The 13,907-nt window shown below is 31.6% G+C and overlaps 1 pseudogene; it reads left to right on the forward strand.

Annotated features, from left to right (window-relative positions):
• The first annotated feature begins 1,576 nt into the window (after positions 1–1,576).
• Positions 1,577–3,105, forward strand: LOC149579424 (WAT1-related protein At5g47470-like; annotated as a pseudogene).
• Positions 3,106–13,907: the final 10,802 nt, after the last annotated feature.

The following is a 13,907-nucleotide window of genomic DNA, read 5'->3' on the forward strand; positions in this document are numbered from 1 at the left end:
TTATTCTATTGTTCTAATGTATCCTTGGTTTGATGGTTCAATAGTGTGAGCTATGTATTCAATGGTTGATCCTACGTACGAGGCGATTACAGTGGCTAGCTACCTATGCATTTCAATGAGATGGATTATCAACCATATAGACATGCTCAGTTTGTGCCTTCTTCCATGGAGGTTCTTCAAATCAGAAATTTCTTTTTGATGATAGAATTTGTGGCTTCTTCATGCTTTAGTGATGCTCTTCATGATCAATCTTTGTTCCTATTTTATGGGACATTTCTCTAGTTGGAGGCTTCTTCACTCCTTCACTAGGTTACCTCTTTTTGGGGGAGGGTTTTTCCCACGTGGTTTTCTCTCTTTCCCCATTTTTAGAGGTTGCATTTATTTTCATTTTACATGGGTACCTAATATGGCCTCATTGCCAAGACCCATTCTGCATTTCATCTTAGCAGTTGTGAGCTTAAGGCATTCCCCTAAGTTGCACTTAAGGGGGGGTGTTAGAGTAAATAATTAATTATTAATTATTTATTCTATTTACTTAAGCTTACTTAGGTTAATGCAATTATTTAATATTTAGTAGTTAATAGTTGTAGTGATGATTTGTTGACAAAATGAGAGTTTGTTTCCTTCTAGCATGTTCCACCTTTTTGTGAAAGTGTGCCTAGTTGTCAACCTTATCTTTTGTCACTTTCCAACTTGTTCTAAAAAATTCCATGAGGCCTTTATATTTAGTCTCTCTCATTGTAATATCATCACATTTTTATTGTAAATACATTTTCATGTTTTACAATATGTTCTCTCTCAAGTCCGTTTAGGGTTCTTCCAAGATCCGCCTCTTCCTTCTTTGGTTTCCCTTCGACAAGTTATTTGCATGCAGGTGATCTTGGTGAGCTGTGGAGTTGGATTCCATCAAATCCTACAATATTAACTCTTTACTTTCCCCACTTAAGATCCTTGATCTCTCCAACTTGGTAAATATTATGACAAAAGAATATGTTTAGAATAAGGTTGAGTCCTTCTCATTTTTATTTGATATTAAACCATGACTTCTCTATGATTTTGCATGTTTTTTCTTTTATGGATCTCAATTGTTCTTTGAGATATTATATGTAGTTTAGGGTCTTGAATTACACTTGCATCAGATGGCTTTCTAATATCATGGTCTTAATTGAAGTTTTAGATGTAGCTTAGGGATGGTAATCTTTGTGACATTTTTTGTTGAGCTCTATGTCTTGTCTCTAGTACCAATTAATTAATTGTATTCATATGAGTTTTGGGCTCTTTGTAATTACTATATTCTTGATCTAAGAATCTCTAGGACAAGACTCATTAGTGTTGATAGATACTCTCTCTTGATGCACTATTTCTTCTTCTACATTCTTTTTTGTATCAGGCAATGACCAGAGTTTTTCTTTTCTAGTTCTTTTCTCCAAGAGCTCTTTTGAACTAGTTATTACTAATATAAATATAATGTTTTTCCAAAAAAAACATTGAGTTCCAAAAACACTAATATAAAATGTACATTTTTAGAAAATTGAAGACTAAATGCAAACATTAACATGGCTATCAAATGTGTAGAATGGATAAAGTGAAGATTACTTCCATAACCAATAGATTGAAAATAGTTGGCACCATTATTTATGTATGTGGAGCAATGGCCATGAGTTTTCTCCAAGGCCATGCATTCTCCTAGCTATGGTCATAGTCTAGAAGATCTCTTACCATTATAAATGCAGAAGATTCACAAAAAAAGTCATTGGATATATTTACTTGATTTCTATATTGGTGATGTTGTCCTCTTTCATTATTTTATAGGTTACATTGCAATTCCATCTAATAACAATAATTGGTAAAAAATGGTTGTTCCATCCTATAGGATTTGATGTCTTTTGTGACAAGTTTTAAATTTTGTGATGGATATGCAGGCTAAGGTATTGAAGAAGTATCCAAAAAACTTGTCCCTTGCAGCTATTACTACCCTTGTTGCCTCCTTTCAAGTTGCTACCTTCAAACTTATCATGGACAAGGGTATCAATAAACCATCATGGTCCCTGGTTTGGAGTGGATTCCTCACTCTCCTCTATGTTGTAAGACCATCCTTTTTCACATATACTTACATCACTTGTATTGGAAACTCTATATTTTTGTTTTTAAGTTATTATTTGTTGAGGTAGTTCATCTAAAACCATGTTGATAGTGATCCTAATGAAATAATTAATGAATTTCTAATAAATTATCTAAACAAGTAAAAATTGTCAAAATCTAAAATATGTTTATTGATTGTTAGATTTGATGATTTATGAGAAGAGAACTTCTATGCTTTGGTGGGGAGTCATTTACAATGGGCTAGTTTTTGCATTGCAGATATGGTGTATGAAGAAAAGGAGGCCTATGATTGTTGCAATATTCAGTCCAGTGTCTATTGTTTTCTTTTCTATTTTGTCAGGCAAAAAAATGCATTTAGGAAGGTGTGCAAACATGTTTTCCATTGATTATAATCAAATTATATCATTATATTATTGTTCAAACAATATATCATAAGCTTTGTTTTATTTACATGACTCATCAGATGATATTTTTAGCTAGTTCAATGGATGATCTATTTAGGCAACTCATCTAAAATTATACTAATAGTTCACTTATATGAAATATTACTATGATTTCATATGAACCATTTAAACAAGTCAAAGCCTACATTTGTTTAAGATGCTAATCTAAAATCATATCAATTGGATAAGTCTTCAAGAAGATCTTATTGAAGAAATTAATGCGATTTCATATGAACAACCTAAACAAACCAAGATGGATTGTCTCGTATTTGAGCTTGTCCAATGGTTGCATGTCAAAACTTTATGAAAGATTCTAGAATTGAAAGAATAGTTAGCCTTCTTTTAACTATATTCTCTTTTTCTTGTTTCTGATTGTAATAGCATGATGGGAGCAATTCTAATATATGTTGGTCAATATCTAGTTCTGTGGGGAAAAAGAAAGGAGAAGATAAGTGAGGTCTTATCTTTTCTAGATGAAGAATATCAAATAACCAATGCTAAAGTAAATCATTCTTGTAAGGAGGCTGATGTAAAAATAGCTTTGCTTCCCCATCAATGACATGCAACAATCCTCTGCACTTATATATATTCATGAGCACATCATACAGTGCCACACAATACATTGTAAACATTGATTAAAATAAATGCCTTCAAGTATTCTATACTCTCAGTTTTGAAGCTCTGTTATCTAAAAATGTTGTTGAAATATCCATTTATGTTTATTGGTAACACATATAGCCTAGATTTGGCACGACTTGTTTGATATAATGCGTTCAAATGGACCATTAGACAAGATTTTTTAGGAGGATCTATCTATTAGACAATCCAATTAAAATTACATTAACTTAATTAAATTGTAATAGCCACCTATTACTCTGATTTTAATGAATTTACACTAAATTAATAGAATCTTTCTATTTGTATGATATTGAATGTGCCACTCAAATAAATTTGAGTGTGCTTTCTCATAGAACACCTATACAATAAGTTCTCTAATAACACCCACTTAAATTAGTATGACTTACTATATAAACACTCAAGATAAAACAAAATTCTGAGAAATTAGAATTAGAATGTATTGTTAAACCAATGCCTTGTATGTTTAACTCTGCCATTGAAAATAAAAGAGGAGGAAGAAGTGGTTGAGGCTAAAGTTAGTGAGAAATACTAATTGCAATACAATGACTTGTATTGAATTATACATAGGCAGCTTTAGAACAAATGTTTTAGAATATTATATATGAGAGATTTCATGGAAGTATGCGTAGGAAGATTTCCAAGCTAGGCACATAGTTAATGTGTGAGAGACTTCATTTTAAGTTTTCAAAAGTGCCAAAGGCCACAATGACAACGTTGGCTTATGGAATGACAAATAATGGGGAATATAGTATGCACACTAGTCTTGAGTACTATAACCAAACACATAAGCCAATATGTTGCATAAGTGCCATCAATTATCTTGCATACATCCTAGATAAAGCCAGGGAACTAACCTAAAAATGGCTCTCGTGTTGCTACAGACCACCACAAAAAACACTTAATGTGCCCAAATAACAAAATAATTCACTTTTCTTTTCTTTTTTATTATGGGCTAGATTTGGTCAAAATTTTGACCAACTAGGGCAATTTTTTTTTAAAGTATTCAAGAAGCCCATTTAGGGCTTTTTTGAAATAAAAGGTCAAAAATTGACCTAAAATGTACTACTAATGACAGATATGGAAAACATATAGTTTAACATATATCAATGGCATGTGCTTTACAATCCTATTAAAGTGTCTTGCAATTGAATACATAGTCTCTGGGACATACTCCAACACAAGGTTTAGATAAAATTCATCTTTGTCAATTGTAGAAAAGAAGCAATGCTTGAGTTGAACTATATTTGAAGCATGCACATAGTTTCCAATTCTCAATTTTTTATATCTCTTATCCTATAGCACCTTGTTTATTGCAATGATTTCAGCAATTTATAAGCATTTGGCCTAGAATTAAATACCAAATGAACTAATGCCCACAACACACTCTACCATGTAGCTGATAATTTTTTTTGGTTATCCATTCTACCCTCCAATAGTGATGCTAATAATATGGCCTATTTATGTTCTATTTTTGTTGATGACTACTACTATTATTTCCTGTAAGAAAAACCAATTCTAAAATAACCTATGACTCCTGTCATTCACAATATGTAATGCTATAACATTTAAGGAATCCTAATATTCTTGTGTTCGCTCAAATTCTATATAGAAAAACCCCTTAACCTTCCTTGACAATAATATTTTTTTTCATAATTTTATAGATGCCACCACTAAACCCAACAACTATAACCTTTTAAAATACATTCAAGTCTTGCAATGAGTGTATTATTCAAGTAGAAATTACTTTTTATGGTCTTCCTAAGATGAAGTTGTGTGACTTATTATTCTAAATAAGTCACTATTAAACAAATTCTTAGTGCCAAGTTGTGTTCGCACCATGCATGAGCCCACTTCATAGGCATTAAAGCTCCTTCTAATCCAACACCTTTTATTTCAACAAATTTTTCTCTTAGGTTATGATATTAAAAAAATCATAAATGATTTCTACCTTGTGAATGATAAAGCTTTGATATACCTAGCAGGATGGTAGGTTTGAAGCTCTAATACCATTGAAATATCCCAAATTGGATATTTACTCAATTTATTTTCAACAATATATTTAGAACTTAAACATAGGTAGATGTAACATGAAACACCATAGAAACTAAAATATTTACCAATAGATGTTAACTTGTTCTTTCTCAAAATACAATTCAGTATACAAGCATATGGAAATGTGTTACAAAATAATAGAATGAAACCAAAAAACTCTCATAAGACTTCTTAAAATAATTTTATTGCATTATAAAACAACATATAATAACCAAAAATTAGAACCCAATTGTAAATATAGTTTTACAGCCAGATTGGGACATTAAAGAACCTGTAAGCACATACGAGACACTTAAAATGACATCTCCACAAACAATGAGTTTGCGTCCACTACCTACCGGCATGAGGGGCTATGTCCTCACACTAGCTAAAAGCTGAAGCTTTTTGATTACTCCCCCAGGAGAGAAAATCAAATCTTAATAATAAATCAAGCATGCCCAAGAATAAGCCTCTTTCCCTTTTTAATACACAAACTAAAACCCTTCAACTCCCCTCTGGATTTTTTCTTATTCCCCTATGACTCTTCACTTCCCTCTAGCTTTTCATCTTATTCCTCCTTGACCTTTAGCCCCCCCTGCCCCCCACCATAATATTAAATAGCTCCATTTTATTCTAGCTCTCATATATAAATTTTAATATTATAAGGATATATATGAAAAACCTCTAATGTCCCAAAAAGGGACATTACACCTGCATTCTTGTTTGGAGTTTGCCCCACTTTTTCTAGAGGTTGTTGTTACCATGTATGGAAGCCATTTGTAATTAGAAGGGGGTGGTGTTTGATTTTATAGATCTGTGATTTCTTTCTAGAGGTCTTTGTTTTCTTATTTAGGGCATGCATTCTCCTATAGAGGCCTACATTCACTTGATAAAGGCCTACAACTAAGAATTGTAGGCTTGTGTTTTGAAATTTAGGCCCTGTGATTGGATAATAGAGACATATAACCAAAATTGGGAGCCTGCATCTGACTTGTTGGAGGCCACAATCCGCTTATGGAAGCTTCACGTGAGTGCTAGAGAGAGTTCGTAGTGAATGTTGGAAGTTAACAAGCTCAATGTAATTTCCTTAATATTATTGCAATAGTAGTATGTGGACAAGATTAAATACACATTACAAGGAATTCAGTTGTGATATTTTCAAATGATAAGTTTTCTTTCAATAGTGATAGTTGCAGATGATAGATGATCAGGCTAGAAGGTCAATTATGCTCTACTATTCATTTTGGCATTGCTTTAGTCATTTTTAGTTGTAGTATTGCATGTGTAAATCAATAACCCACATTGAAAGTTCATTTATATTGTGATAGTTTCGTTGATATTTTGGGGTTACAAAAATTTTCCTTGTTCCAATATTTGAGTTGAAACTTTTGAGCTGAAGGAATTGCATAAGATAAGGCCTACTAGAAATTCACATTATTTAGCATTGTTATTAAGTGAGCCAGCTAGGTTCATCACAAAATAAACAAAAACTAACTCCAAACAACCAATAAGCCAAAAACTAAAACTAAAAAAGTGAACCAACTGGGTTCATCATAGAATGAACAAAAACTAACTCCAAACAACCAATAAGCCCAAACTAAAACAAAACCTACACCAAATAAATATAATAAAGGAGGGATCAATACCCCTACATCTATTGATAAGTGATCCATGAATTCTTGGAATGATTTCTCCTTTAAACTTTATTGGTGAAAGGGGCACCATCATTCATAAGGATTGAGTCACCATCCTTCATTGTTACCTTTTGAGAATAATAAATCATTTCCAAATTGATTTCTCTTTGATATCATCAAATGCAACCATCTCCCCTTTATATTTTCCAATGTGATAGAGAAACACATCTCTTCATCATTTCTTCCCTTACATGTCACCAACTTTCAAAATTACCATTGTCTGAAAAAGCCGCAACCTTTCACAACTACCACCCTATGAAAGAGTGTAATCCTTCATAATTTCTTCCCTTTGAAAGAGAGACAACCCGTCATAATTGCCACCCTTTGGAAGAGTAAAACCCTTTATAATTTCTACCCTTTGAAAGAATCACAATATTTCAATCTTACCACCCCTTGAAAGAGTACAACCCTTCACAATTCTTGCCCCTTGAGAGTCACAATCTTTTAAACTTACCATGCCTTGAAAGAATACAACCCTTCAAAATTTCTTCCCTTAAAAAATCATTTCTTTGTTTTCTTTCCATTCCTTTCTTCTTCCATGAATCCTTCCTTAATTCCTATCGGTGTAACCATGGTTGTAAATATCAGAGAATTTTTTTAAATAACTCTCACCAATATTTCTTTCAGGATGTAAAAGCAAAAAAAGACATTATTTTTAAAGCTCATTTCTTATTTGTAGGAGGTTAGTCATTTTTTTCATCTCAATGGTAGCATAATTTATACAAATAGTATAACTTAAATTCAGTAACTTATACTTAAAAGTTATATTTGTATAGGTATTGTCAAGAATTTGAGATAGGTTTCAACTTCTTAGGAAGATTCTTGGTTTTTGGGGTTTTCATCTAGGCTTATCCAAGTTTCAAGATTCAACATTGCTTCAACAATGTTATCTCCCACAATCTAACCTAGATATTTGAGGTCAAAATGAAGCTAGAACAAGGATTTTCCAATGATTCTAACTCATTCTCTCACAAATCACTTGGTATGAATTCTATGTTCCTATCATACTTAGCTTAACCACTTGCTCACACCCAAGACATACATTACTTTCCAACAAGCAAAAATTAATCAAAGTTTAAACTCACTCTCAAAGTATTTTTCTATGATATTTTTACTTCTCATTTTATAGGAACTATTTACTATGATGTATCTACTTCTAATTTTATAGAAATTGACTGTAATGATGTATTTAATTCTAGTTTTATAGAAGCAATTTACTATTTCGCTTCCTGCCGTTAACATTTTGCATGAGAATATGAATTTGTACCCACTTTGTATTTATATATATCTACACTATGCTTGTTTCTTTTGTTTTCTCATATATTAACTCATTGGATGCATCTTCCCATTGAATGTTGTTAAAAAATATATTTTAAATTAAATTTAAGTTGTCTTTAAGGTTCCCAAGTTCTTTATAAACTAGCTAAATTTTTCCTAGATTTTTTAGAGGCTTGGCAAGATTTTTTCGACTAAGAGTTTTCCATCTATGGGTAACTAAGGTACTTTACATTGGTTAATTATCATAGAGGCCTTAATTAAACTTCATTTAAGCTTACTTAAGGAATTACATAGGAGTAGTTGGAACATTTCCCCTTTATGTGGACTTGTTATATTCTCATTTCATCACATCCACTTATAGTGGATAGAATTTTTCACTTTGGAGGGCAATACATCTTTTGTGGGCGATCAACCTTTTGTGGAGTTATCACCCTATTTACTATTTACCTTTTGTGGCCAATGGCTTTGCATGTTGGTTGTCATGTAATAAGACAAAAAATTTCATGTATGTTATCTAGTTGACTAATTGCATTACATTATTGATAGGAATATAGTTTATTCCTATCATATTCATTCTCTCATATTATTGTGATTTCCATTTAGCTTCTATAAATTGGGAGGCTATCTCTCTAGTGAAATCTCACATGGTATTAGAGCCTTTGAGTGTCATGGTTTGCCACTAGAGAGACTTTTTGAGTAGTTTAGGATTTTGTACTTTGTGACTTTCTATCACAAGGTAAAATTGGAGCTTGCTAGTACAAATCAGAGGTTGGCATCACATTGAGGAGGTCCAAAAACCTAAATATCTACTTTTATTTCATCCAAATTAGACTCCAAAGATCAAATCTATATCCATTTAATGTTTAGAGATGTGACAACAATTTAGGAGTCATAATTACACAAATAATTTTCAAGAAACATTATCTCAATCATCTAGACTCTTTTTTTTAAGTAATGTTTTTTTTTTTTTCATTTGGGATAGAATTTTGTGCTCTGCACATTTGTTCAGCTAGTTTCTTATTTCAGCATTTGAATTTTTCAAGAAATTGCATAATCACATTTTTGCAGCTTCCAAGACCTCATCTAGGTTCACACATACTCCTTTTCAAGTGCAATTTTATTTACAAGTGCATGATATTTTTTGCATTTTATAATGATATTATTAGTATATAAGGAATGTGATCAAAAATTGTACTTTCAAAATTCAGCCTATTTTAGCCATTGTAATACTAGGATCTTAGCTTGGTGTTTACATTAGTGAGTTGAGACTGATATAGTTTGATTAAGATAGTTGTAAACATCAAAAGAAAAAGTTCACTTTGCTCTTAATTTGCAAGTGCCCATTATAAATGTACAATGCCCCAAATTGTAGGTGTTTAATAAATTTTTGATCTCTGTTTATGATTTGTAAAGAGTATCATTTATATAATCATGGGTTATGCAACATGTCCTTCTATAATAACTTCAACCAGGGAAAATTATGAGTCAGGAGAAAAAGGAATCATCACATATTGTAGGTGGTTTAATCTCTTGCCTTGTCTTTATGGACTCATTCCTAAGGCAAAGTGAGAAAGAAAGAAATTAATTTAGGGCAATAAGAATGAACCTATAATAGGATTTATTGTTTGGAGAATTACTTCAAGTCTATTCCATGACATCTACCTCAAGTTTAGAGGTATTCAATGCCCATGCACAATTTGGATCTTTATTTGGGATTTTTTCAGAGATTTATGAGTTCCTTCATTCCCAAATGATTCTTCTTCAAGTTGGCATATTTTACTTGATGATGTTGACAATATTCCCTTTGATGATGTTACACCATAGAGGAATTTGAATATGATGCAACACTTGAGAGTTACGATGATCCAAAGAAACCACCTATAGCTCTTACTTCTACAATTGTGATTATACATTCATCTTTGATTAGTTATTCCAATGAGCATTGTAAGAGATAAATATTATAGGATTCCTATTTGACAAACATTTCAAATATGGGAGATATGTTTGAGAGGATTTATTTTCTCTTAAATGACAGTTTTATCATAGTTGGAGATTCAAATTCATGACTTTTCTACACTTAATTTATCATATTTCATGGTTTAGTTTGATCATAAGTATGTGATGTCTTCATTGACCTTGGATACTCTCATTTAGTTTTTAGAATTATATATCATGTTTGATGTAGTTGTGGCACCCATGTTGTTACTTCATGTTTGTCTTTGGAGCTTGTGCAAAAAAAATTCCCATTAGTTCCTTGTTTGTCACATTCTATCATCGTCAAAGGATATGGGAACATATTAGCAAATTATAGAGACTTCATCATCATATTCCTATATTTGGATTCCACTTTCTAATTCCTATCCAAAATGAGAAGCATTCTTGTATTTTTGCTTGGTTTATCTTCTTCCCAAGGGAAGAAATATTTTTTGTAGGCATTGGACTATGTTTTGCCTTTAAGCACTCACCATTTTTTGTAGAGAATTGTCAATTGGGAGGCTATGTTGTCTCCCTTCCTGGGGGGATACTTGATTGTATATACATGATGTATGTAGTCCTTAGTGGATCTTGAGTCCTCTATATATCCAAATTTGTTTGTTTGTTTTCTTTCTTTTGGAGGGCAGTCTTCTCCCATGTGGTTTTCTCCCTTTCTTTCTTCATGAGAGATTTCTTTTTCATTGTGCATGGATACATAACATGACCTAGTAGCAAGGACTCATATTACATTATCATAATGCTACATCGATATGAATGCTAAATTTTGTACATTCTTATTAAGTTGCATATAAGGAAAGGTATCTGTGTAATTATGAAATTTTATCTTGGTTCATTATCACCCGGGTCTTAATAACATTGAAGGTTACTCAATAAATTTCATAGGAGTACTTGGATTATGTTTACTTTATGTGGACCTAACATACTATTTTATCATATCCACTTATGGTGGATGGACTTTTTCACTTTGGAGGGTAATCCACATTTAGCAGACATGTAACTTCACCATTTGTGGACAACTGACCTTTTGTGGTGTTATCACACTATCACCTACCCAACATTTGTAGGTGATCACTTTTCATGTTGGTTATCACATAAAGAGACAATGACACATTTCATTGTCTCATTCACTTATTTGCACTCACCTTGGCTATATAAGAAAAGGGTCTCCCATGTAACATCCAATCCATTTAATTCATTACATTGTATTATTGATATAAATACAATTTATTCTTGTCATATTCATTATATCTTGTTGTTGTGCCTTCCATTTGGCTTCTAGATCTTGGGTGGCTATCTCCTAGTATCCAAGACTCATATTGCATTATCATAGTACTACATTGATAGGAATGTTGGCTTTTATACATTCTTGCTAAGTCACACATAAGGCTGGGTATTGGTGTAATTAAGGAATTTTAGCTTGGTTCATTATCACCTAGGTCTTAATAACATATTACTAAAGATTACTCAAGAAATTGAATAGAAGTAATTGGAGCATTTTCACTCTGTGTGGACCTAACATATTATTTTATCATATCCACTTATATTTTTCCACTTTGGAGGGTAATCCACCTTTAGTGGACATGTGACTCCACTGTTTGTAGGTGATTGACCTTTTGTGGTGTTATCACACTATCACCTACACAATATTTGTAGGTGATCACTTTTCATTATGGTTATCATATAATGAGACAATAACACTTTTCATTGTCTCATTCACTTCTTTGCACTCACCTTGGCTATATAACCAAAGGGTCTCCAATGTAACATCCAATCTGATTGATTCATTGCATTGCATTATTGATAGTAGTACAATTTATTCTTTTCATATTCATTCTATCTTATTGTTGTGATTTCCATTTGGCTTCTCGATCTTAGGTTGATATCTAATCTTACTATTCCAATGCTCCATTCATTTTTCCTTCCTCCATATCCCCTATCAAACAAACTCTCCTTTATTTCATATTTCATGTTTTGACGGAGTCACAACTCTTCATTACAAGTCTCTTCAACTGTCATTAAACTTAATTAACTTGCATTTCTATAATATAATCTCCTACTTGTCTTGAAGTTTCTAATATCCTTATAGCATGTTATTTTGAGTATTTTAACTTCATCCAAAAACATCCTACATGGACACACATTTGAATGAATTGGATTTAGAATGTTGGTACCATTAAATAACTCCAATGTTTTATCAATTAGGTATTGGACGTGAAATTCAATATTTAATTAATTTCCAAATATAACCAATATCCAATATTATTTTAAATAAACTTTAATCTCAACTTGAATTTCTTATTTCTTTAATGAATTTTGAACTGCATCATTGTAATAAAAATTATTTAATTTGGAACTCCAACCAGATTAAATTATGTCTTCCTAATGGCCTTTTATAGTTGCTTCTTTGAGTATATACCCATGAGGACATATAGACCATGGAGGAGGATTTCAAAACTTCATAATTTTATTTTCCCATACAAAGGTACATTCATGCCCCCAAGCACATATTGGTGTATATGGAGGAAATTTCATGTTTTAGACATTCCATGCCCATGAAGAAATTTGTGCTCTAAGGACCATATTAACTATAGTGAAGGAGTTTTAATTTTAAAAAATTTCCACAACCTATGTTTATTTGTGCCTAGTGCATATAGACTATAGTGAGGAAATTTGGAAGTTTCTAAATATTCCTTGAGAATGAGAATCACACCTATTAGTGAAAATAGCCTTAGGAGGATTGTAATTTCTTTCTTGCAAAAGATTTTCATTGTTGACTGCAAATTACACCCTATCAAAAAGTTTCGTATTTGGAAGAAATTTATTTCTCTTTTCATTTTGGTGCTAATGGTGGAGGAGCTTCACATTTTGAATATTTTTCTTCATACAACCAAAGTGAGGACCTCTTATTTTGTTGGTGGAATATAAGTCTCTTGAGGAACTCCTTAGCATAGACAAATTCATTCCTCATGGGTGTAGACAAGATTAACTAGTGGATTTCCAACATTTTGTGTCCTAAAACTTGGTGATGATTTATACAAGGTCTAATTTTATTTGGAAATTTCTTGAAGCAATGCTTATCCTTGACACAATTTACACTAAATTTAATCCAAAAATTATCCATGGGTCTGACTAAATCCATTCCTTACTTGTTGGAGTTGTCAATATTTCTTATTTTCTTGAGAAATTCCATTAGGTTTGCCAATATTTTGCACCTATCCCCACTCTGATCTGTATTTTGTTTCAATTTGAATTCTCTATAATCTATATTTGATTCAATTTTAGTTGTTATTTAGTTGGGATCTGTTAAAGTTGTAGCTTCAGTTGAATTGATTCGATCTGATATAGATTATTATTATTGGTAATCATCATTTTGTATATATTCTTATCCATGTTAATAATATATATTATTGTATATAATACATATATATATATATATATATTATATATATTATTATATATTATATTATATATATATTATTATACATATTATTATTATTATTCATGTTGATATAATATTATTTAAATGATGATTACACCATAGAGACATGTCTCCTCTCATATTTATATGAGATCCAAATTTGCATTTGGAAATCATCAATAACAATGGCTATAATTCTACATTTGTAGAAATGATCCTATAAATTAACATGGTACCAGTACAGTTTACAAAAGTTAGAAAATTAGAAAAAATGATAATGTGAATGCAAAAACTTGTTTGTGGAGG

This window comes from Cupressus sempervirens, chromosome 1, assembly GCF_028749045.1.
Source record: "Cupressus sempervirens isolate cs-2001-9-10 chromosome 1, ASM2874904v1, whole genome shotgun sequence".
Lineage (NCBI taxonomy): Eukaryota > Viridiplantae > Streptophyta > Pinopsida > Cupressales > Cupressaceae > Cupressus > Cupressus sempervirens.